This window comes from Schistocerca piceifrons, chromosome 1, assembly GCF_021461385.2.
Source record: "Schistocerca piceifrons isolate TAMUIC-IGC-003096 chromosome 1, iqSchPice1.1, whole genome shotgun sequence".
NCBI lineage: Eukaryota > Metazoa > Arthropoda > Insecta > Orthoptera > Acrididae > Schistocerca > Schistocerca piceifrons.
The window spans coordinates 473,467,240-473,491,476 of NC_060138.1; positions in this window are offsets into that span (position 1 = coordinate 473,467,240).

Here is a 24,237-nt window from a genome sequence, read left to right on the forward strand (position 1 = left end):
AAAGATTAGGAAACGCACTTCCATTGCTGGTAAGAAGAGGTAGAGTTCCGTCTTTCATTATCATAGCGTCGATAGAGGCAGCGCCTTAACGAGCAGGAAAAGAAAGCACGGAGATAAAAAACAGATGTGTGCCTAAATTCGACTCCCTTGCGACGTCGACGATCGTGACTTGGCTTACATGTTGTGGCAACATTTGAAAGAAGACCGTACTACGTTTTTATTAGGGTTGCGTAAGCGATCATTTACTCAATCACTCAATCATGACGTGACGGCGCGACGAACGCACGGTAGCGGCAGAGACTTGGAGAGTGTGGAGCGGTTTGCGCGTGGTCGCGGCAGATAGAAATACTTCGGAGTGCCGACTTGTGCACTTGTGAGATTTCCGTGGCTTCTACAGTGAAGACGTCGTGTGCGTTTGGAAGTGAATATCTCGCGTGCTATGTTGTCGTTCATAACTAATTATGTGCAGTAAGAATCTATTATTTCCCTATTATTCAACTTATGTTTTATTTAATTGCTGGACCTTTGACACCAATAAGTGTTATACAGAAGTATATCGCATTCTCAAAAGTACTTCTGCTGTCGTACTCATCATTTAAAGTCTTTAAAATAGTACCTTCAGATTTTATTTAATTGCAATGTTTCATTTATAAATTTCTGTATTAATTCGCAATTGCCGAGTGATAAGAACCTTCGACCATTTGAGGCATGTGTCTATCCATATTGTATACTGTAGACTCAGCAGTATTTGGCCTGTAATGCGGCAATTACATATCGCAGCCTCTAGACAACGAAACCAGATAAAAGTTTTGATATTTCAACTCTTGAGTCGGAGGGTATGTGGTTTAGGGCCACCGCATCACATCATTTTATTATTTGAAAGCGCGTAATCTTTAAGCCGATGCCAATTTCATATGTCGTTTACGGCTTTCAGTAGCTCTCCATTGTCTTCGTTGAGAGTTGGGTCTCTCTCTTAGATTCTTTACATTTCACCTCAGAAAATTTGCAGTTACAACATGGCTGTCTCTCAGTTGATAGTACAAAATAAAGGAGACATTGATGTAAGTATTATACTCTTATGTGTTATTCAGGTAATTGCTGTAGTTCAGAATGGCTAGAAAAGTCTGAAAGTATCCTGGACCCAAAGTAAATTAAATTCTCGTTTATAAATGAAGCGCCTTTTTCTTGCTACATTGTTACTGTATAACCTCCAGACGCTTTTCGTCTTGTATGTCAAAGACAACATCGGCAGATTTTTCTGGAATAACGAACAATCTTGGTTTTACGTGTGTTACTTACAGATTTCAAAAATTCAAGCCATAATTTTTCAATTAAACGATACTTTCAGTTGCTTAGTGAATGTCTTGGTAAATTCTTCATTTCCTAACATCGGGTTAAAGATTAGGAAACGCACTTCCATTGCAGGTAAGAAAATTCGACGTGTATTGGCGTTGAAATTTTCTTTTTTCGTATTTTTATACACTCGATTTTGCGAGGACTGGATGATGTAGAACACTCCGCTAATGACTGACAGTCAATTTAGACTAATAACAAGAAACTTGTGGTGATTTTTACTGCAAGAAAGTTGGTTTATTTGATGCGAAATTTGCTTGTAAAGGAGTGGATGTGTACATAGAGACGATCTTTTGGGCAGCCACTGGTTCGTTGTTGCTCTGATATGGGCTCTTTTGAAATTCAAGAAACGAAGTTTGTTTGAATTGTTTCGTTTGTAATTTTATTGCAGAATTTATTTTTTGTTAGTGCACGAAATATCATTCGGAGTAATCAACTAGTTGTTCTTAAATGGTACTGCGGAGATTTTATTGATTTGAAAGCCACTATTTATCCCTTACGTCAATAGGCGCTTCGCATACGCGCTGTAACATAAAGGAAGACAAGAAAAAATCTAAGTATAAAAGCAATGGGCTGTGCACCGACAAACATGATTGAGTGATTGAGTAAATGATCGCTTACGCAACCCTAATAAAAACGTAGTACGGTCTTCTTTCAAATGTTGCCACAAAATGTAAGCCAAGTCACTATCGTCGACGTCGCAAGGGATTCGAATTTAGGCACACATCTGTTTTTTATCTCCGTGCTTTCTTTTCCCGCTCGTTAAGGCGCTGCCTCCATCGACGACGCTATGACAATTAAAGACGGAACTCTACCTCAGTCGCTGTTGTAGCCTGGCCGAAGAAAGGAACCGACTGTCGCCTTCCTAAATGAGACTTCCGGTAACACAAGAGGAGTGATTTAGCATCGTCACAAACGAATAAATGTGGAATGTCGCATCACGACTTTAAAACCGCTTTCCACGAATACAAGCCCAAACGTAGTTCAGTGCGTTACGAAATTGGAAATTTGTGGTAAGTTCCTATGGGACCAAATTGCTTCATCTAACTTAAAATAATTTAAGCTAAGAACAACACACACACACACACACACACACACACACACACACACACACACATGCCCGAGGGAGAACTCGAACCTCCGACGGGACCAGCCGCTTTAACCCCGGCATGGCGCCAGGGATAGCGATATACACATGTACAGTTGGGAGTAGAGTTGTGTACATAAGGTATAAAAGAACAGTGCAATTGACGAATCTGTCACTTGTACTTAGGCGATTCATGTGGAAAGGATTGCAACATAATTATGGTTGCACGACGGGAATTACCAGACTTTGAGCGCGGAATAGTAGTTGGAGCCAGATGCATCGGACAATCTTTTTGGGAAATCATTAGGGAATTCAATATTCCGAAACCCACACTGCCAAAAGTGTTCCAAGAATACCAAGTTTCAATTGTTGCCTTTCACCAAGGGCAACACAGTGGCATGCGGCTTTCACTTAACGAACGAGAACCTCGGCGTTTGCTTAGAGTTGTCAGTGCCAACAGAAAAGCAACACTGCGTGTGATAACCGCAGGAATCAGTCTGGGACTACGACGAACGTGGTGCGAAATTTGGCGATAGTGGGTTATGGCAGCAGACTAGCGACACGAATTCCTTTGCTAAAAGCGCGACATCGCCTGGAGCGCCTCTCCCGGGCTCGTGGCCACATCAGATGAACCGTAGACGACGGGAAAACCGTAGCCTGATCAGATGAGTTCCGATTTCAGTTGGTAAAAGCTGATGGTAGGGTTCGAGTATGGCACAGAGGCCACGAAACAATGGGACCAACTTGTCAACAAGGCGCTATGAATGCTGTTAATGTCTCCGCAAAGGTGTGGTCTGTGTTTACATGTTACATAAAATGGGCCGGGTCCTGTGGTTCAACTGAACGTATCATTTACTGGAAACAGTTATCTTCGGCTACTTGGACACCGTTTAGAGCTATTCTGGGATTTTAAGTAGAAACATCTCCTTTGAAAAATTAAGATTGACTGTGCTGGTAAACCTCTTACGTTATTTGATTTTCAAACAGCTGAGCCAAACAGAAGGAACACAGACATTTTTCTCTTTACTTATTCTGATCATCACTAAATTGACACACAATATTTTTAGCGCAACGCAATCTGACTTTTAATAATCCCTAAAAAAGAATGGCCCTGACTAACAATAACCTGTACCTTTCATGAATCACTTACCTCACAAAAATCTTCGTTACTCGAACTGCTGCAACACAGCGAGCACCAATACTGCCAGCTAAATGAAAGATTGTAACTACTGAAGGCACTAACTACTGATAGGCATAGTTAGCAAATGAAAGATTTTGATAGAGAACAAACAGTGTATTTACCTTAATAGTGTTCAAAAGATATATGTCAGTTCATGACATTCAGTCTTACAAATTTCCTTTTTCTGACGGACACACGTCCAGATCGTCCGCTCTCAAAACTCTGCCATCTCTCTTCCCACATCCACCACTGCTGGCGGCTCACCTCCAACTGCGCAACGCTACGCGTTGTACACATCCAACTGCCCACCACTACAAAAGCAAATATTCCAACAATCCAAACCAGCCACAGACTGCACACAGCATAGTCAGTGATTTTCATACAGAGCGCTACGTGGCGTTACCAACATAAAAACCTAAACAGCCTGCTTACAAAGTTCACAAACAACGAGAGAATTTTTATGGATGACAATGCGCCTTCACCGTGCCACAGTTGTTCGCGATTGGTTTGAAGAACATTCTGGACAATTCGAGTGAAAGATTTAGCCACCTTGATCGCTCGACATAAATCCCATCGAACATTTATGGGACATAATTGAGAGCTTAATTCATGCACAAAAGCCTGACCGACAACATTTTCGCAATTATGGGCATCTATAGAGGTAGCACGGCTCGATATTTCGGCAGGGGACTTATTACGACTTGATGAATGCATGCCTCTTCGCGTTGCTGCACTACGCTGGCAAAAGAAGGTGTCCCACGACTTTTGTCACCTCAGTGTCTTTTTGTTTGTGACTTAATTTCTGATATTTCTATTTAAAGGAGAGTAAGGTGCCGATAAACCCACCTCGGTCACTGATATCGCTATGTACGCCTATTTGCTGGTGTTCGACTCGGACGTAGCTGCGAGTTTTTGTATGGAGTTGAACGAAGAGACAGTGGCGTAAAGTAACCGATTACCAGACTTTGCAGCAATGTCTTGCATTAAGTTCTAAATATCTCCTCTGAGTTTCATGAAATGATTGCATATAACACTTTCGATAGTGATCCGCCCGCCAGATGGGGATTTGAAATTCGGAGATTTAGCCTCTTTCTTCTCTCGTGCCGACATAAACATGGTACCACACTATTGACACAGCCATTACACTCACCTAATCTTAACAGATACGCGTCAGACACAACTCTCAAAACTATGAGAAAAGGGGCAAAACCGTTTCAGATAGGACAGACAAACCGACCTGTCGGGGTCTATCAGAATTAGACCTTCATATCGGGAGAAAGTCGAGTCTAGACCGCTGTTAGAAATTGTCAGGCACTCTCAACAATTTCGGAGAGTGCTTTATCTTTTCGTGAGTACATATGACGACTGTACTACGATGTAATTTTGATGATACATTATCAGTATGGAAGAGTAACCAATGGTTATCAGGCACCCCTATGACAAACCCTCTCACAATAACTTTGCTTTATTCTGTATTGTGTTCAGTTAGTGACCTTTAATGAACATTGTATCTTAAACTAGTATGATCACGCCAGTAAAGCTGCAGGAGCGCAGCGAGCGATATAGAGTAAACCTCACCGTCACCTTTCGCCTGATACGTCAGGTGCAACGGATAAAAAAAGGCTGTGTATTCTAGGAACACGCGATGCGAGTCTGTGACACTTTTGTGAGACGATATGTGCTGACATTTCTGTGGAACCGAAGGCACTTCAGACAGTTCTTTCAAGTTCGTTGACTCCGCCAATTAACAATCAAACTATTAAATTATAAACTAATCTAGACCTTGGGCTAAGCTACATATCAGCCTGTCAACAAAGCTACGCTTTTTGCTTTGACATTCGTTGGCTTCGACAGCTCACACAAAAAAAAAAAAAAAAAAAAAAAAATGGAAATGAGCGTATGTCGGCCGGGAGGCCCCTATTCGGGGAAGTTCGGCCGCCAAGTGGAAGTCTTATTTCATTCGACGCCACATTGGGCGATTCGGGCGCTGGCGATGAGGACAACCCAACAACCACTCCACGAGCGGAGAAAATCTCCAACCCGGCTGGGAATCGAACCCGTGCCCGCTTGCATGGGGGCCAAGCATGTCACATTCAGTCCTAACCTAGATATCGTGTGTAGGTAGGCAAACCAAACTGAAACTGGTAAAGGCAAATTAAATTATATAAAAAAGACTGGTCGCGTTTTTTTTTCGTTTTTTTTTTTCAACTTGTCAACTGGCATTAAAACTACGAGCAATTCATAGTAACAGTGCCAAACAGGATACAAATTACTAGTGTGCCTGTCTGCTACATGCGAAAAGCCGCTAATCGCAGCAAGAGTTCTAGGCTCAGCAAAAATATATCTTCACTGAAGCGTCGACCGGCAAAAAGTGTTTCATCCCCTTGCATTGCAGCTACTGGAAACTGGCTGTAATTAGCGTGCTGATTAAAAAGGTTTTCATCCGCATGCAGCAAAAACACGTACCAAACTACTCATACGCTAAATCCCTGACGAAACGTTTATTCGCAAATGATTTCTGGAAAGTATCAACGTTCTGACTGAAGAAATAAATGAGCATCTTTACTACTGCGGTGATAACCGAAGACTAATAACGGCAAACTAAAGAAGAAACTAGTGTCGTATTCAATTAGTGCAACCTGAGACTTCGTCAAAAGCGATGACTTCAAAGTAGTACATTATCAGACTAAAAGAGAAGGGTGCGCGGGAAAGTAATATCTCCGAACTTTTTATTCTGTTCTCAATATCGGTTGACGCATTACATATCATGCATATTACTCGGTCGACTTTCCCACTTCGCTGACGCAAGTTGTAACCCTCTGCCGCTGGGGGAATCGGAATTGCAGCGTGTAAAATGGCGGTGTGCACCGTAACCAGGTCAGCGCGTGAGAAACAGCAAGAAACGTGCCTCCAATAGAGATGCATAGAAGAATGAAAGCTGTGTACGGTGACGATTGTATCGATATCAGTAATGCACGACTTTGGGTTGTTCACGCTCGTAATAAAGGGAAACGCTGGTGCTACCGTTAACGTGTATGACTGAGTTAGAAGTGGACGACCGCGTAGGTCAACTGACGAGGCCCCCCCCTCCCCCCGAATCGTGCTGGTGAACTCATCACAGGAAATGGTCGGATGACTCAGACACAGGTCTCAGGTAAGTGTGAGATGTGACGAGAGCGTGGTCAGGCCATCATTGCGGAACTGTCCGCCCCGATAGCTGAATAGTCAGCGTGATGGACTGCCGTCCTAAGGGGCCCGGGTTAGATTCTCGGCTGAGTCGGGGATTTTCTCCGCTCAGGGACTGGGTGTTGTCTCCATCATCATTTCATCCCCATCTGGCACGCAGGTCCCCTAATGTGGCGTTGAATGTAATAAGACCTGCACCAAGGCGGCCGGACCTGCCCCGTACTTGGCCTCCCGGCCAGTGACGCCAAACGCTCATTTCCATTTCCATTGCATAACTGCGGTACAGAAAACTGTGTAAACAGTGGATGCCTGAAATGCTCACTCCTGACATGTAACACAAGAGAGTGGACAGCTGTCAACCATGTCTTTTGCGTTTTGAGCGTGAGGGTCATGGGCTCCTTAACAACACTGTGACAGATGGTGAAAGCTGTCTTTACCATTTTCATCTCGAGAACAAGAGAGCACCAACGGGGCTCCACCCCGAAGGTTTATCAACGTCAAAAAAGTTCAAAACCATGCCCTCAGCAAGCAAAGTCATGCTCATAGTCTTCTGTGATGTTCGAGGTGTTCTGCATTTGGAATTCATCCCTAAAGGCACCGCCAAAAACTACGCAAGGCACTGCGAGACGCTCAGAAAACTGAAAGCACTAAGTTGAAGAGTTCATCCACTCATGTATCACCCTCTCCTTGAGCATCACAATGCCAGACCACACAGAGCGCTGCGACATCTGCAACAATCCGACGCCTTGGATTCGCTGTCATCGATCATCCTCCATACAGTCCCAACTTGACCTCATCCGATTTACATCTATTTCCAGAACTGAAAGAACACCTTCAAGCCGGCCGCGGTGGCCGTGCGGTTCTAGGCGCTTCAGTCCGGAACCCCGCGACTGCTACGGTCGCAGATTCGAATCCTGACTCGGGCACGGATGTGTGTGATCTCCTTAGGTTAGTTAGGTTTAAGTAGTTCTAAGTTCTAGGGGACTGATGACCCTAGATGTTAAGTTCCATTGTGCTCAGAGCCATTTGAACCATTTGAACACCTTCGAGGACTTCACTTTGACAGTGGTGAAGCGGTGCAAGTAGAGGTGAGATTGTGGCTTAATCACAGTCAAGCATCCTACAGTGACAGTCTCGACAAACTCGCCTCTCGTTGGGAGAAATGTGTTCGTCGTCAGTATGACTAAGCTGAGAAACAAATATCTAAGTTAGCCATGAAGAATAAAAATGTGGAATGCTAATAACTGGCCGGCCGGAATGGTCTTGCGGTTCTAGGCGCTACAGTCTGGAACCGAGCGACCGCTACGATCGCAGGTTCGAATCCTGCCTCGGGCATGGATGTGTGTGATGTCCTTAGTTTAGTTAGGTTTAATTAGTTCTAAGTTCTAGGCGACTGATGACCTCAGAAGTTAAGTCGCATAGTGCTCAGAGCCATTTGAACCATTTGTTAATAACTCCTGTTTTATTTCGGAAGCCCTAAGAGTTTTTACATAAATATGTTGGAACCATTACTTTCAGCACGCCCTTGAAACAGACAAAGACAAGAGGCTAAGGCAAAGCGATGGGTAATATTCGTTGGATATCTCTATCGAATTACCGCGTACAAGCTAACAAAACGAATATTCCCGTATTTCTTGAAAAAGAAGTCAACAAGGAAGTAAGTTAGATAAATAGAAAAGAAATATAAAGAAACGATATCGAAGAATCGGTGCGGACAGAAAGAAACTTTTCGAAGAATGAGGCACTAAATTTAGAAGACTTTGAAGGTAGGAAAAGAAAACTAAGAATGCAGGAACAACAGAGACGGGAAAAAAGAAAAGACAATTTGGAGAAAAGATGAAGGAGTATTGCAAAAATGAAATACAAAAACAAAAAGAAGAAGATATACTGAAGATGTAACATGCATGCAGTTTATTAATTCGAAGTTAATGATAATAATAATAATAATAATAATAATAATAATAATAATAACAATACTGATATGAAATCGTGAAATTACGCACACTTTCTCGTCAGTTGAGGCTCATACTATTTACCACGATGAACTGGAAGGGTAGAGTATCGTGCCTTCTTAGCAGTAGATACCTAAATATATTCCATTATGGAGACAGTCTTTTGTACTGCCGCCAAAGACTATAACAATACTGGACAAAGGACAGTTCGAGCCTGTCTTGAGAGTTTCAAACGTACGTAGTTCGCAAACACTGGCTTCTCGTAACGAATGCTGTTCGTGATGATATGCAGAGAAAGCAAATTTATTCGAAAGTGCGGCGCGGAACGCCACAGACTGTGACAGTAAACGTCTTTTAATGATTTATACGTTAGACGGTGCCACTTCGTCTCGACTTTATAACTTGACGCTCAACAAATGTATGACGTCCTTCGTTTAGCACGCACTGGCGCGTTCACAGATCACGACATTCCTCTTCAGGCTTTAGATGTCATTCCTTTTACAAATATGTACATACGTGTAAGAACCGGTATTGCTCTCTTCTTCAAAGAGACTTTTTTCTCTTTACTGATAGAATCCTTTTGTGGAAAGTAATACTTTCTGTTTTCTTTCCTTCCAAAGTGCGCTGCAAAAAATCCTGTACCAACAAGAGTGAGTACGTAGATTAATGTGTTTGCTTTAAGCTGTAAAGCTTCAAAAGAGCCCACATTGGCTTTATATGAGGCAGATAATGTTCTTAGAAAATACAGAGAAAAATATCGTATTTACAAGAGAAATGAAATTTTCTGTGTTATCAGAAATAGATTTTAACACTAGTTGGCAAATTATTGCTTCAGTATTAAAGACATGAGACAGACTACAGAAATTAAGATTGTACAGAACATTAATCAAAATATGTATAAAAGTGTACATAGCTTTAGCTCCTCTTTGGTTATTATTCTAGTTACGTAACACTATAGTTAATATGTACATGTACGTCTATTATCCGCAAGCCACTTAGCGGTGAGTGGCGGAGGGTACTTCAAGTACTAGTTTCACGTCCTGCCTTTTCTGTATCATCCGCGAGGGAAGAACAATTGCCGGTAAGCCTCCGTGTGGGCTCGAATCTCTCAAATTTTCTCTCCATATCTGATGACTCTTCTACGAACTAAAGCCCTCTGAAAATTAAGTAAAGCACTCTGTGATGAAAAATGCCTCTCGTGCAGCATCTGTCACTGGAGTTGGTCGATCATCTATGTGACGTTTTCGTGGTTACTAAATGAACCTGTAGCGAAACGTGCCGCCCTTCTTTGGATTTTCTCTATTTCCTGTTTCGGACATTTGTATGTTGATCAAACTGGTTCGTGCCATTCTCAGTTCCCCTGCTTGGTTTTTCGTTCTCGCACAAGAGGCGAAAGTCCGAATGTTTCCATTGTTTGTCAGATGTCAGAAAATCTTTGTTTTGAAGAGCTGGTGCGTCTATAGTGAGGTCTCTTTTGTGCCGAATGTGATGTAAAGCCTATATTTAATGGATGGAAGTTAGCACGGATGTTTGGTAGGGGCTTTTCTTAAGAATTATAACAAAATGCTGTACTGTAACATGTGAACGTTGCACTGTGACATTTATCATGGTGCTGTGTGGTAATCAACGAAAGCTCGCATAGTAATCATTATTTTGAGAGCTTAATCAGTAACATATGGACAACAGGGTATCACGCTGGACAAAGATCAACGACGGCATAAATCGTTCAAGAAAGAATGAAATAATGGTTTTAAACGCAAGATACTGTGCGTGGTGAAAGAGAATTTGACGATGAAGAATTATGGTTGTACTTAACGACATAGATTGAGCATCAGCTCAGTTAGACACGAATGGAAGAAACTAGAGAGGCCAACAATACCGACAACCGCCCTTCGTGAGTAAGAAGCACGTAATGCACGCAGGAACGTTATCGAACATGATCGTTTGGTGCTCCAGGTGCTATGATGTGCGGAGGCATAATGTTGTGTGGATGCACTGACATCCAAACATCTAAACACGGTACACTCATCGGGCTACGGTATTATGACGCTATACTCCTACTCCGCGTGCATCTTTCCAGGGATGCATTCGGCCCTGATTTCTTTTTCTATGGGTGAAAATGCGTGACCGCATAGAACAACGCAGGTAGAGGAGCTCAAGGAACGAGACGATACTCTACGTATGGAGTGGCCTGCCTATCCCCTCAACTAAAATTTCGTCGGGGAAGTGTGGCATGCGTTGGGGAGACGTACAATAGTGTGTCCACATGCACGAACGACGATCCAGCAGATATCAATCGCGGTAGTGGAGGAATGGAGCACCCTGCAAGAAGAACACCTTACCAACCTTGTGCCCACCATGGGAGCATATTGCAGAGCAAACACTGACGTCCCTGGTGACCACACACCCTAATAAGAAACATACCCCGTCTTTTGTAATGTCCAGGGGACCATCATAGGTCCAAGCGACTTCATTGTAATTATTACCTTTCAATAAAATCACCATTTGTGTTCGTCCGAATGCATATTTCTTTTAGTTACCTTACTGTACTATGTTGCAGCAGTTCTTGTGAGAATGGTCCAAGTTTCATCGAACTACGTTACTTGGCCTGATAGATAATGAGAAAGTTTGTTTCGTCCTTAAGTTTCGCACATCAGTGTTCATTATCTCAACTTTAAGATAAAAATATCATGTAAGGAAGAGAGGAACGTCAGGTGGGTCATTAAAGACAGAACGCAAACCCATATGAGTCTGAGACGAGGAAGGAAACTGTTCTCTCCACTCGAACTATCCTGATTCTTGCTATCAATGAAACTGCGCAAAATGGAATGATCACGAAGGTTCTGACATAAGTTACACATGCGACAAACTTCAGTTCATCAATGCAATGCTTGGAAAATGATTTCAGTGTATTGTATAATGAAGACTACTTTCAAAGCACTCTTGTGAACCATCCAAATGTATTGATGAAGCGATACAAAATGGCATTCTTCAGATCTGAAATTAATCGTATGAATAGAATCCTACTCATCCCCCTTGATGAACAAAAAGAAATTAACGTTATCAAAGAAACTTCCTGGAAGATTAAAACTGTGTGCCGGACCGAGACTCGAACTTGGGACATTTGCCTTCCGCGGGGAAGTGCTCTACCATCTGAGCTACACAAGCACGACTCACGCCCCGTCCTCACAGCTTTACTTCCGCCAGTACCTTGTCTCCTACTTCCCAAACTTCACACAAGCTCTCCTGCAAGGTTGCCCGCGAAGGGCAAAGGTCCCAAGTTCGAGTCTCGGTCCGGCACACAGTTTTAATCTGCCAGGAAGTTTCATATCAGCGCACACTCCACTGCAGAGTGAAAATCTCATTCTGGATTATCAAAGAAATTACACGTCGAAGTCGATACAGCCCATATGAAATTGATAAACTTAACAATAAAATCGAAAAGAAACAATGCCCACTTCCTAAATCAGATTCACAAGAAGGAAAGAAACACGTTTGCACGCACACCCTTTATAGGTAAAATTTCTTACCAAATTGCCAACCTCTTTTAGAAAAGTGGTATTCAAGTTTCTTTCAGCAATAACAACAAACTACAACAGCACGTCATCCGCAACAGTAAGACAAGTAACCAGTGCCACCACAAATCAGGTACTTACAAACTTTTATGTGACAATTTCCCACTGTTCTACACAGGAAAAACTGGAAGGAGTTTCCCTACAAGATACTGTGAGCATATGCATGACTTACGGCAAAATAACTTTGACAAATCCACCTTTGCAATGCATCTAAACGACCATGGTCACTCAGCCAGAGCCATTACAGACAACCTACAAATACTACACGCTGTCAACAAAGGAAAGAAAACGAATCTGTTCGAAGCACTAGAAATTTATATCCACAGCTCTAACTCACCACACCTTATTCTCAGCGAACAAGTGGAGCTTGCAAACACATCTTATCTCTACATATTTCATGAAATATTGATATCAAAAATTCATTATCCTTTGATATCTAATAACAAAGTAATATGCTATGGAAATCCTTTGTAGGAATCATACAACAGTTCAACTGTCATTGTCGTAATTTGCAAAAGTCATACTATAAACCCAAGTTCTAACTGTCATTTTCATAATTTGTAATAGCATGCAAACTTTCATGTATATAACATTATTGTACTTCCTAGATACAAGTTCCGTGACAGAAGTGTGGATCAAAAATTTCATAATGTGGATCAAAAATTTCGCAGTTTATAATACTTTTTAACATTTTTGTTCTTCGTATGTCTTAGTTCTTTGACAATAACCTACATGTTTGAATGTAAACACAGTGATATACACAAGTTCACGACCGTGTAGTGAAATATGGAGGTAAATTTAGAAAAAAAAACTGGAACATATATGTGAAAATGGTAACAAATGGGCAGCTGAGTGGAAAAACCGTCACCACAGCATAACTATAATAAGGGTACTTCATCTTTATTTAAGTAGAGATGTATTTTCGACAAATTTTGCCTTGCCACTTACTGTTGTTCCACTTGTATCTGTTTAGCCAAGAGCAAATAATTTTCTTTGTACTCAGTGATCTCCAGCCATATAAACATGTAATGCATGTATAAACACCTGAGGATGGGCACAAGTCCGAAATCGGTCGTGTGACGAATAAACAGTCTTTTGTTGTGACGGAGACACTGACACAACTGAACCCGCAGGTCATTTGGACAGTCGCTACTAGCCCGCAAAAGACACTTATGGAGCTTCTGAGGCCAGTCGTAAGGAACAATTGCGCCCCGCTCCAGTAGAGACTGCAATGCGCGATTAGACAACACTCATAGAAACATTTAAATAGTCCTCTTCGCACTCAGTACGTGAATGGAAACGACGAAGTCGTAAATTGGAAGTACTCTCTGCCATGCACTTCATGCTGCTGGAGATGTAAATGAACTAGGAGGGATCATCTGGTTCAAGAATCCAGTCATACAGTGCAACTAGTACAAAGTTGTGGTCCAGCATTTCTCGTTCTGCCTACGAAGTGAATGACACGGGGGACATCTTGCGTTGCGGCGCTGCTGTAGGTACAGTGGGTGAGCCAGGCTAGCCGCGTGCGCTGCTGCGGCCGCAGCTGGCTTCCCCGCCAGCGGCCAGACGAGTGAGTGACGCGCTGACGCGAGCTCCCAGGGGTGTCCAGAAACCGCCGCCACAAAAATAGCCGTGACGCTGTGCAGACGACTCGCCTCTCGCCGTCACTATTGTGCACTCTTTTGTGACTCTCACGTCTGCAGTGTCTTCCCTAGACGGGAGAATCCACTCTGGACGGTAATCGGTACACATGCAACATAATGCGCTACCTGTTAAACTGAAATGAAAAAAATCATGGGATAGCGATGTACTCATATAAACAAGGCGGTAGTATCGCGTACACAACGTATATAATGGCAGTGAAAAGGTGGAGCTGCCATTTGTACTCAGATACTTCACATGAAAAGCTGTCCGACTCGATTAAGGCCGCACTACGGAAATTAACGCACTTTGAATGCGGATTTGCAGCAGGAGCTAGACGCATGGGGCATTCCATTTCGGAAGTAGTTAGAGAATTCAGTATTCCGAGATCTATAGTATCAAGAGCGTGCCAAGAATACCAAATTTCATGCATTACCTCTCATCAAGGACTGCGCAGTGACCGACGGCCTTCACTTAACGACCAAGAGCAGTGGCGTTAGCTTAGAGTTGTCAGTGCTAACAGACAAGCAACTCTGCGTGAAATAATCGCAGAAATCAATGTGGACGTATGACGAATTTAGCCATTAGAACAGTAACGAGAAATTTGGTGTTAATGGGCAGAGGAACGATGTGAATGTGTTTGCTAACAGTACAACATAACGACAGCGCCTGTCCTGGGCTAGTGACCATATCGGTTGGACCACGTCAGATGAGCCTTGATATTAGTTGGTTAGAGCTGATGGTAGGATTCAAGTGTGGTGCAGACCCGACGAAGTCATGGACCCAATTTGTCAACCAGGAACTATTTAAGATGGTTGTTCTCCATAATGGTGAGGGCTGTGCATACATGGGATGGACTGGTTTCTCTGGTCCAACTGAACCTATTACTGACTGAAAATGGTTATGTTCGGCTACTCGGAGACCATTTGCAACCATTCATGGACTTCATGTTCCCAAAAAGCGATGCACCATGTCACCTGGCCACAATTGTTCGTGATATGGTTGAAGAAAATTTTTGACAGTTCGAGAAGTGTTTGGCCACCCAAATCGACCGACCTCAATCCCGTCAAACATTTGTGGGACGTAATCGAGAGGTCAGTTCGTGCACAAAATCCTGCACCAGGATCAATTTCCACTTTTATGGACTGCTGTAGAGTCCATGCCACGCCGATTTTCTGCAATACACCGGGCAAAATGAAGTGCGACATGTTATTAGAAGCCCCGTGACTGTTTTCACATAAGAGCATATTCCAAAATGCCGCACATAAATACGGATTTTCCTGTGATCATGCCTCGGATACTATTGGTGATTAAAGGGCAGGGCCAAGTGTTCTGGATAGCCCTTGGGCTAGGAACCATTTATATACTCAACGTGAGGATCGTCTTACTCTTAACTGTCCTACTGTATAAGCTCAAAGTTCCAATATTACACGCTTCCTTCCCCTCGAAGCAAATCGGTTGATCCTTTTTGCGTTAGGTGTTGATACGCTGCGTGTTAAGGGGCTTATGGAGATACCATTTAGTTCATGGGTGGTTCCTGAGAAAACCAGAACAATGTGGGGTGAGGGTAATATAACAGAACCGCGGATTCTAAGACTACTATTGGCAGCAAATGGCTGAAATGTTTAGGAAATATTCCTAAGACCTCAGTCTCGAACAACCTTGAAAATTTTCTTGATATATTATCCGTTCCGAGATGCGGAGTTTTAAATTTACCCTACTTGTACATGTAAAATTCGGTGCGAGACGAAGACGTAGTTTAGGAACTAAGGTATCACGGATAAATTTGCTGTGAAGTGTCTCTGTTATCATAAAAGGGTTCTGGAAACCGCATGTTGTTATAATACTGAAGCACATGCAAAATTTTCATCCACATAAAATGTGCAGTTTTGTGTTATTTCTATTACACGTAGGTAAACTATCAAAATTTTACTGTCTCGTAAAGTTCTTGTCGTATGCCGGACATAGCCTGCTGTATTAAGGAAAAGAAGGGACCAGCGGGAAAATGGTCCTATGGGAGCACAAAGAAGCGAATATGCTCCTGTTCAAAAGACTCTGACTGGAAAGTGGGGTACCAGCTGCCTCATTCTCCCTTCCTCAGCACCCGTAAAACTTTTCCCCAAAATTTTTGACATGCAACATAACGGCGTTTTTTTATCCTGAGAGAAGAGACAGTCGCACTGGAAACGGGACGGAAAAGTAATAAATAATGGTAGATAGTAGACAGTGACTACGGTGCAGACAGAGCAAAGAAGACAATGGCAGTGTGTGTGTGTGACAGAGGAACGCTATAGTAGTGGAACATAGTTGACAGTGACGGAAGTGTCTTAGGAAAAGAGTGAAGGAGACAGTGTCAGTGGCAGAGGTACAAAGATAAGCAAAGAGAAGGAGGAAGTGGAAAGACAACGAAGAAGAGGGAGATAGTGACAGTCAGAAGAGACAGCAGCAGTAGGAAGGAATGAATGAGACTGCAGAAGTAAGTGATAGAAAGAAGGAGACAGTGACAGCGAGAGGAAACAGTTGTAGTAGTACAGAACGAAGGCGACTGTGGCTGTGAGACAGGAGTGAGTAAACGAGAATGGGCAAGTGGGAGTGGATAGGTATGAGCGACTTACAGTGATGGACTAGTGGATGCAAGTGAGTTACAGTTAGCTGGGTTTGTGGGAGATGCATGTTAAAAAAACAGTGCAATTATGTTCGCAAAACAAAACATTTGATAAAATTATTAAAGCTGCTGAGGAAGGTACAATGCGGCAGATAATACCAAACTTTTCACTCAGTTTTGATAAACAGGAGCACCTTCGCATTTTTTTGTGCTCCGATAGGTGCATGTTTCCGCTGGTGTTGCTATATCTGACGCAAAATTCCTTCGTTAGTTTCACCCTTTGTTGGAAACTGTTTTGTAGCTTTGCCCGTTCCAGGGGAGGTATCACCAGTGAAGGGTCCCCTGCAAAAACATACGATTCAGTGGAAAATAAAACGTCAGCCTGTCATTTTATGACTTTCTGAATTTTTATTAGAGATTTTTTGTATAGGGATAACAGCCTATCGTCTGACAGCCCGCTTTCCAAAAATTTTAAATAATAATTTTCATTCACTCGAATTATTGTCGTAAAGAAAGCGCAGGTCTTGTAGTGGAAATAAGATCTCGGACTGCAACGGAAGGCTCTGGCTTCGATTCCCAATCCGGCACTAAGGTTTAATCAAACAGGATGTTTCAAGCAGCATTGCTTTTGTATTAAATTTATTGGTCTCGTTGGCGTGAACATAGTGAGGATTGTACTACGTTATGGGTAATCCTCGCATTCTTCTTCTAGTTTTGGGTGTATTTAAACTGGGGTTTAGTTTTCGAACTAGTTTTGATTTGCCTCACGATTTTTATGAATAGTTCCCGTGCCTACGAAGACTCAGTGATTTCCGACTTAGTGCTTCTTGAATACGAAGGTAGCATAACACAGTAACAGTGTTAATTGTGTAAGGTACACCCTATCGCTAAGGGCTTCGCTGTAGTGTCGTTGTACTGAATCCCAGTGGGTGAATGTGTTTACCGAAAGATGGTGCGGTTGAATTGCCAGCTGCACAAGCGGAGTTAACGGCTTCTCAGCACTATCCTCATTTCTGGTGAGTTGTATCTGCAGTTCGTTGCGTGGTTTATTCCTCCCGAATAGCACAAAGAGCGGTTATCAAGTTTCTTCGCGCAGAATGGGAGTATGCTTTACAAATTTCTCGCAAGATGAAAGAGGTGTGCGGAGGGGAGTATCTGACACGATGCACAGTAAGACGGATGGTATCAGCGTTATGAGGCAGGATATGTGGCCAAGATGACCACAGACCTCATTTAAAAATTTCGATTGCAGGACCTGGAACATCGTTCATTACAGCCCCGATATCTCTCCATATCACTCGCACATCTTCAGCCGCCTAGAACAACCTCTTGAATGGTCAGAGGTTCACCTACTCTAGGAAAACGCCGGACTATATGAAAACTGGATTCGGTAGTAACCCAGAATTCCTACACTGAAGCCATTCACTCCCTTCGTATGGATTGGTCATTGGGATTGGGGTATCAGTATCAATGACAATGATGTGTATTTATACTGCCCCACATATTGTTATCAAAATTTCTTTACATGTGATTGTGTTCTCTTTTTCATTTGGCCGCACCTTATACATTGTAGACTGATGCCTGATGACTTGCTTACGGGAAGCGTTTAACCATTTCCACCTTTCCCGTCTCCGTCCTCTTCTCCCCTCCCCCACCCCTCCCCCTCCACAGTCTAATGACTGCAAACTTAAGTTAGTGTTGGGAAGATATCCAGTCACCCTTCCGAATAAACTGAACTGAGCAAAGGTTCTTCCGTGAAACAGTGTATCATTATAGGTAACTAGAATGACAACCTCCTTCGAAATGCAGATTGTGACAACTATGGCACAATCGTCTTGACAGCTGATTCATCAATTTACTGACCGGAATAATAAACAGAAGAATGGAAAAGTAAACGGAGGAACTTTTAATGATCATTGTGGCTTCAGGATAGCAGAAGGAAGGACAACACAAGACACTTTCTTAGGATTTGTCGACTAGAAAAAGTATCTGATAATATAAAGAGATGCAAGTTGTTTTAAATCCTCCGAAAAAATGACCAGACATTACACAGAAAGACTTATGACGTTCAGTATGGATAACAATCAAGGGAGAACAATGGACAACAGGAAAAGAATTTTTCATAGTAAACAGGTAGTAAAGCAGAGATGCAGTCTTTCTCCTCCATTGTTCAATGTGTTCATTGAAGAATCAATTAACGAAATAAAAGAAAGATTCTGAAAAGTGATCAAAATTATAGCTGAAAGAATATCAATGGTAGGATTCGTTAATGACATTGCTGTTCTCTGTGAAAGTGAGGGATGGAATGTTACCGCTCGTGTTCGCTACTTGAGTATACCTAACCAGGGTACCAGTTCCTTGAATATAATCCGTCTGTCGTGTGTTCATAATTACCTTTACCGTTAAATCTTCTCTTTCTGCACTCTTGTAGCGCCTTGAAGTTGTGGCCTTGCTGTGCAGTGCCACTCGTATCGAACTACTTTGCCGCCTGGAGGAAAGCGCTGTGATACTGGAAGATTATGTTTGTTACTCACTAACTACGAAATCACGTAACCACTTCTTTTCAGAACCTTTCTGTATTTAACTGTCCCTGTAACGTCTTCAGCATACCAAAAATTTACATTTAAGCTCTTAGTAACCAAACTCGTCGACTGAGAGATAGTTAGTGTCCCAAAGTGAAGACGTAAGTAAGTAATTAATTAAGAAATTCCATATAACTTTCTTTCGTTTCCGTTTTCGGAATAACAGCCGTTGTCGTCTCGACCTCTTCCTCTTTTGAGTCCATGGCGCCCACAAGTCGCGGCGTCGAAGTGTGAACTGCTCCTTCCCCATCAGTGAAACCTCGCCTCCCAGTCATGCCTTGTGGCTGTGCTGTGCTTACATTTGCATTTCGTATCTGCGCATAAATAGAAAATGCGCGTGCAGTATGCGGTATTTCCACTACTACTACTACTACTACTGCTACTGCTATTACCATAAATTAAGGTTTCTGCACGACCATCTGTCTTCGGCAGAGCAGAAAGGAAGTAAGTAAGACATGTTGATACCTTGAATAGCAACATATACCACCAAAGGGAGAATTACAGGACATTTTGAATGGGTTGAACAGTCTACTGACTTCATAATATGGATAGAGAGTGAAGCAAAGAAAGGCGACAATATTAAGGATAAGAAGAAATGAGACTAGCGACTAACTTTATCTCAAAATCGGGGACCACATAGTGGATGAAGTGAAGGAATTCAGCTACCTAGGAACAAAAACAGCGCCTGACAAACGAAACACGTAGGATGTAAGAAGCAAACTGGCACAGGCAAAGATAGCGTTCATCGCTAAAAGTAGTCCACCAGTATCAAACATCGATCTTTACTTGAGAAAAAACTCTAACAGTGTGCGTTTGGAGAACATCACTATATGAACGGAATCATCGACTATAGGAAACCAGGAAACGAAAGGAATCGACATTTTCAGATGCTGTGTAGCAAATGGATGCTGTAAATTAAGTGGTTCAAATGGTTCAAATGGCTCTGAGCACTATGCGACTTAACTTCTGAGGTCATCAGTCGCCTAGAACTTAGAACTAATTAAACCTAACTAACCTGATGACATCACACACATCCGTGCCCGAGGCAGGATTCGAACATGCGACCGCAGCGGTCGCTCGGTTCCAGACTGTAGCGCCTAGAACCGCACGGCCACTCGGGCCGGCAAAATTAAGTGGGTTGGTACCATAAGAAATGAGGACGTCATCTGCAGAACAGGCGTGAAAAGTAGGAAATGAAAATCAGGGAATGACTTCCAAGGTAGTAGAGGGATCTGTAGAGGGCAAAAATTGTGTGTGTGTGTGTGGGGGGGGGGGGGGCGGGGGGAGGGGGGGGGGAGGCGTGGGAGGGAGGAAGAAAGAGATTAAAATACATAGAACAAATAACCGAGGACGTTAGATATAGATGCTGTTCTGAGATGAAGACGTTGGCACAAGGTTGGCAACCGTGCACGCATCAAAACGATCGGAAGAAGATTGATACGTGAAACAAAAATCAAAGGGGGGGGGGAGGAAAAATGGAAAAATAAAGAGAGAATGAGAAAAGGAATGATAACGAGGAGAGGGGTAAGAGGAATGTAAGTTTGACATGTGAAAGGTGCTGTCACATCAGGTAGAGGGTGAGAAGTGGCTGTTCGTCGTCCATGAAATGTCATCCAGGAGGCGGTTCACAACAGTTTGACTATTGCTGACTCCTTCTCGCTGACCCGTTTCAGACATTCAGTTAATATGCTATTCAGTTAGTGCAGTTTTGCAGGTAGCGCCACATGGTGCTTGTACAGATGTGCTACAGAGCGAAAGAAACCTGAGTTTCTGACCGCTCCCCTCCGTCTTGGCCACAGGCTTTTGTTTACTTGTCTGCGCATGGTGCTAGACCGCAGCTGCAGCGTTTTCTAAACAGCCGGTTCCTGGTGTTGCTTTCAGCGGATGTGCCGCAAACAAACAGCAGCCACCGTGCATATAGTTGTCCTCAGCTCTCAGTGTTGGAAAAACACCTCAGTCCGGTAGAAGCTTCGTTACCCCTGCTTAGATTACCCACTCTTTCACAACCTAATTACGCAAAGGTCCAGACCTTTTCTCTAAATCACAGTTTCGAATCGTCGCTACTGTCCAGAGTCGGAAACACATTTATACTTACTGTGACATTCACTTAGAGAAATTCTGTTCTCGTCTACAAATAGGCTACAAACGGATCACACGTTCTCAGATTGCAACAAGACGTCTGCGGCACTGGCAAACAGCTGAGCAACAGTAAAAGACTAACATACCGGTTACCTCGTGTAATGTATGTTATTGCCTCCAAAGATACTACTGAGCGAGGAGACGCAGTCGACACTCATCCGGAAGGAGCAGGCTTCGCTTTCTATTTTTTACCTAAATCGAGTTACATACACGACGGGATGGATCCTTTGAGGAAAAAAAAGAAACGTCAGTTTCCTCCCTCATCCTTGTCCAATACGAGCTTTTGCTCCACTGTAAACCCTAAACTGCCTTTTCTTTAAAGTTAAAATATTCTGGGTTGTTAGGCCGCGTCATATTTCTATTAAAATGATCGACATTTCGGCCCCTCTGCTGGGATCTTCCTCAGGAACTTCTGGTGTCCACTGCTCTAGCAGTAGTGTATTGCGTATTAATCACTCTATCTACAGCTGATTCTGTTGTCATGAAATAATTGCCGCAGAAAATATGTACATTTTGGATTACTGACATATGTGGAGCAAACAAGTGTGTGCGCCGAAAAAACAAGAAGTCGAGGAAACGTTCTTATCCAACTGTGGCTTCTCTAGTGTCGCCTTATTTACGTCGATGTTAACGTCCCTAGGTCTTCTACTTCTCTCGATAATGTGTACCCTCTGATGCAGATAATTACATGTAATTTGTTATGCTTGATTTCTCATATAATTCCTTCATATCATGTGTGGAGTGTTATAATTTTTCTTTCACTTCTTTTACAGATTAGTAAAAATTTTCGGGAATACTTACTCCGGTCTCTAACAGGAAGTACTTAAAAGCGTCTAATATATTTTCAGATTTCGCATAACGGTTTTTCCTGCGAGACTTTTTAACCTCCATGTTCCTTTCTCCTCCCTCCCCTTTTGGAGACTGTAAAAATTGTCAGGGATTTATGTCACAAGGACTTAGGGTGTACTGTCTTAGCACAGTGATGACGATAGCGCAGTGAAACGTTGACACCGCAGTTGCGTCAAGAGGGAAGAGCAGAAAGCCAGTCAGCTTATACGTGGGTTAAGTCAACCGATTACGTCGCTCCCGCTCACAGTAATGACACAGCGCGAAAACAGGAGAAAGCTTCACCTAAACATTTATTCGTTGTCGTGTTCACCACAGCAAAGCAGAAGATCAATAGCGACGCAGTCCCTCATTAATATTACGATGATTATTTTTTAGTTTCTTAAGCTATCGCTTGAATACAGCAAAAGGAGACTTCAGCACTGATATGACTGTGAGTGCTCCAGAAGGCACCATATTCGCGAAGATGAGTTTCTCCCACTAAAGGAATATCCATTGGCTTCCAAAGACTTAACAGAGTTAATTTTGATGCCTAGTTTTTTATTACAGCACTTAAGGTACGGAAAATCACCGAATAAATATAAATGAAAACCTAGTTCAGATATTGATATCCCGCATCTGTTCTCTCACACAGTGTTAAATTTTAGCACCATATCCATAATCGATATCGAGGTCTCTTAAGATTGCTTAGTACGCAGTTAAGAGCAGTGGCAGGAAATTGCCATAGTTTTGTTGAAGAAACAACGGAGTCAGTCAGTTCACGTTAAGGCTTACAACGCTGAAAAAGTAATCAGTATGGCCGAAAGGGATTTCAAATCTTAGCCCCAAAATTCGAGATCAGTGCCGGAACTACTGCGCCTCCTTATCATTTAATACGCAGTAGCGAATAAGAAAACAAGAAAGGAAATACATGAAGGCACTAACGCACTGCCTGGCAAGAAGATGAAGCACCAGAAGACATGGCCGTATGTCGATGTACCTTCGTACACATACACACCATTGGCGGCATATAAATGATACGCAACCAGAAAGGTAGAACGGCAACCAGACTGAACGCAATGTGTGTGAACAGCGTCAGATGTTGAGTGATCACTGTGAATGGCCCGGAGATGCCGCATACTTTTGTGACACAATATTTTGAGCATATGACACAGATTGAACATAGCCTGTCTGCGGGTCTCAATTTAGCCGACTAGTCGAAACCTGCAATATCAATATTTGACTGTGACAGTGGCCCGATGTTGGATGACATGTTAACGTGAGAGAATCCATACTCGCCGTCAAGATTCCGGTCGACCACCGCAAGATAAGGTCACATTGTAATCGCTTCACATCTGCACCTGCCATCCGAGAAAAAGTAATAGACTATCTGCAACATTGTGGGACATCCCATAATATTGGTCACAGAATATCAGCAGCCTACTAGGGAACTACGATCCCGTGCGTAGGTTTCTGTCAACGCCACAGCACAAACGACTGTGTTTGGAGTGGTCCCGTGACTGGGAAGTGAGGACTCCTGATGAGCATCGTTGCACTGTGTTCAGCAATGAATCATGGTTCTGCACCACCCCGCATAACCGTCGGTGAATATGGTGGTGACTCGGTGAGTGGTCCCATTCTTCCGATGTTTTGAAGAATCATAGGGGTGTTGCTCCTGGTGTCATTGAGTGGAGAGCCATCGAGTAGGACTTCACCTCAAGACTTATAGTGATTGAGGGAGATCTGACGACATAATTGTACGCCACAGACGTTCTGCGCCCTCGTGTGTTACACGTCTTGTGACTGTATCGTTGTGTCATTTATCAGTAGAACAATGCTTGTTCACACACAGTACGTCTCTCCATTAACTGTCTGCGTGATGTTGAGGTACTTCCGTGGCCAGCAAGATTCCCAGAACCGTCCTCGATAAAACGTTTGTGAGACCAACTCTGAGTCCGTTCCAGTGGCAATATCCAAGATATCGAGAACAAGTTACAATACTTGTCTCAGAAGAAGACACATTGGCTTTACGACATCCTTCCCAACCGAACCAGAGGATGCTTCCAGGCTTGAGGGGATGCAAAATCATACTGGTAATTGGTCTCTTAATGC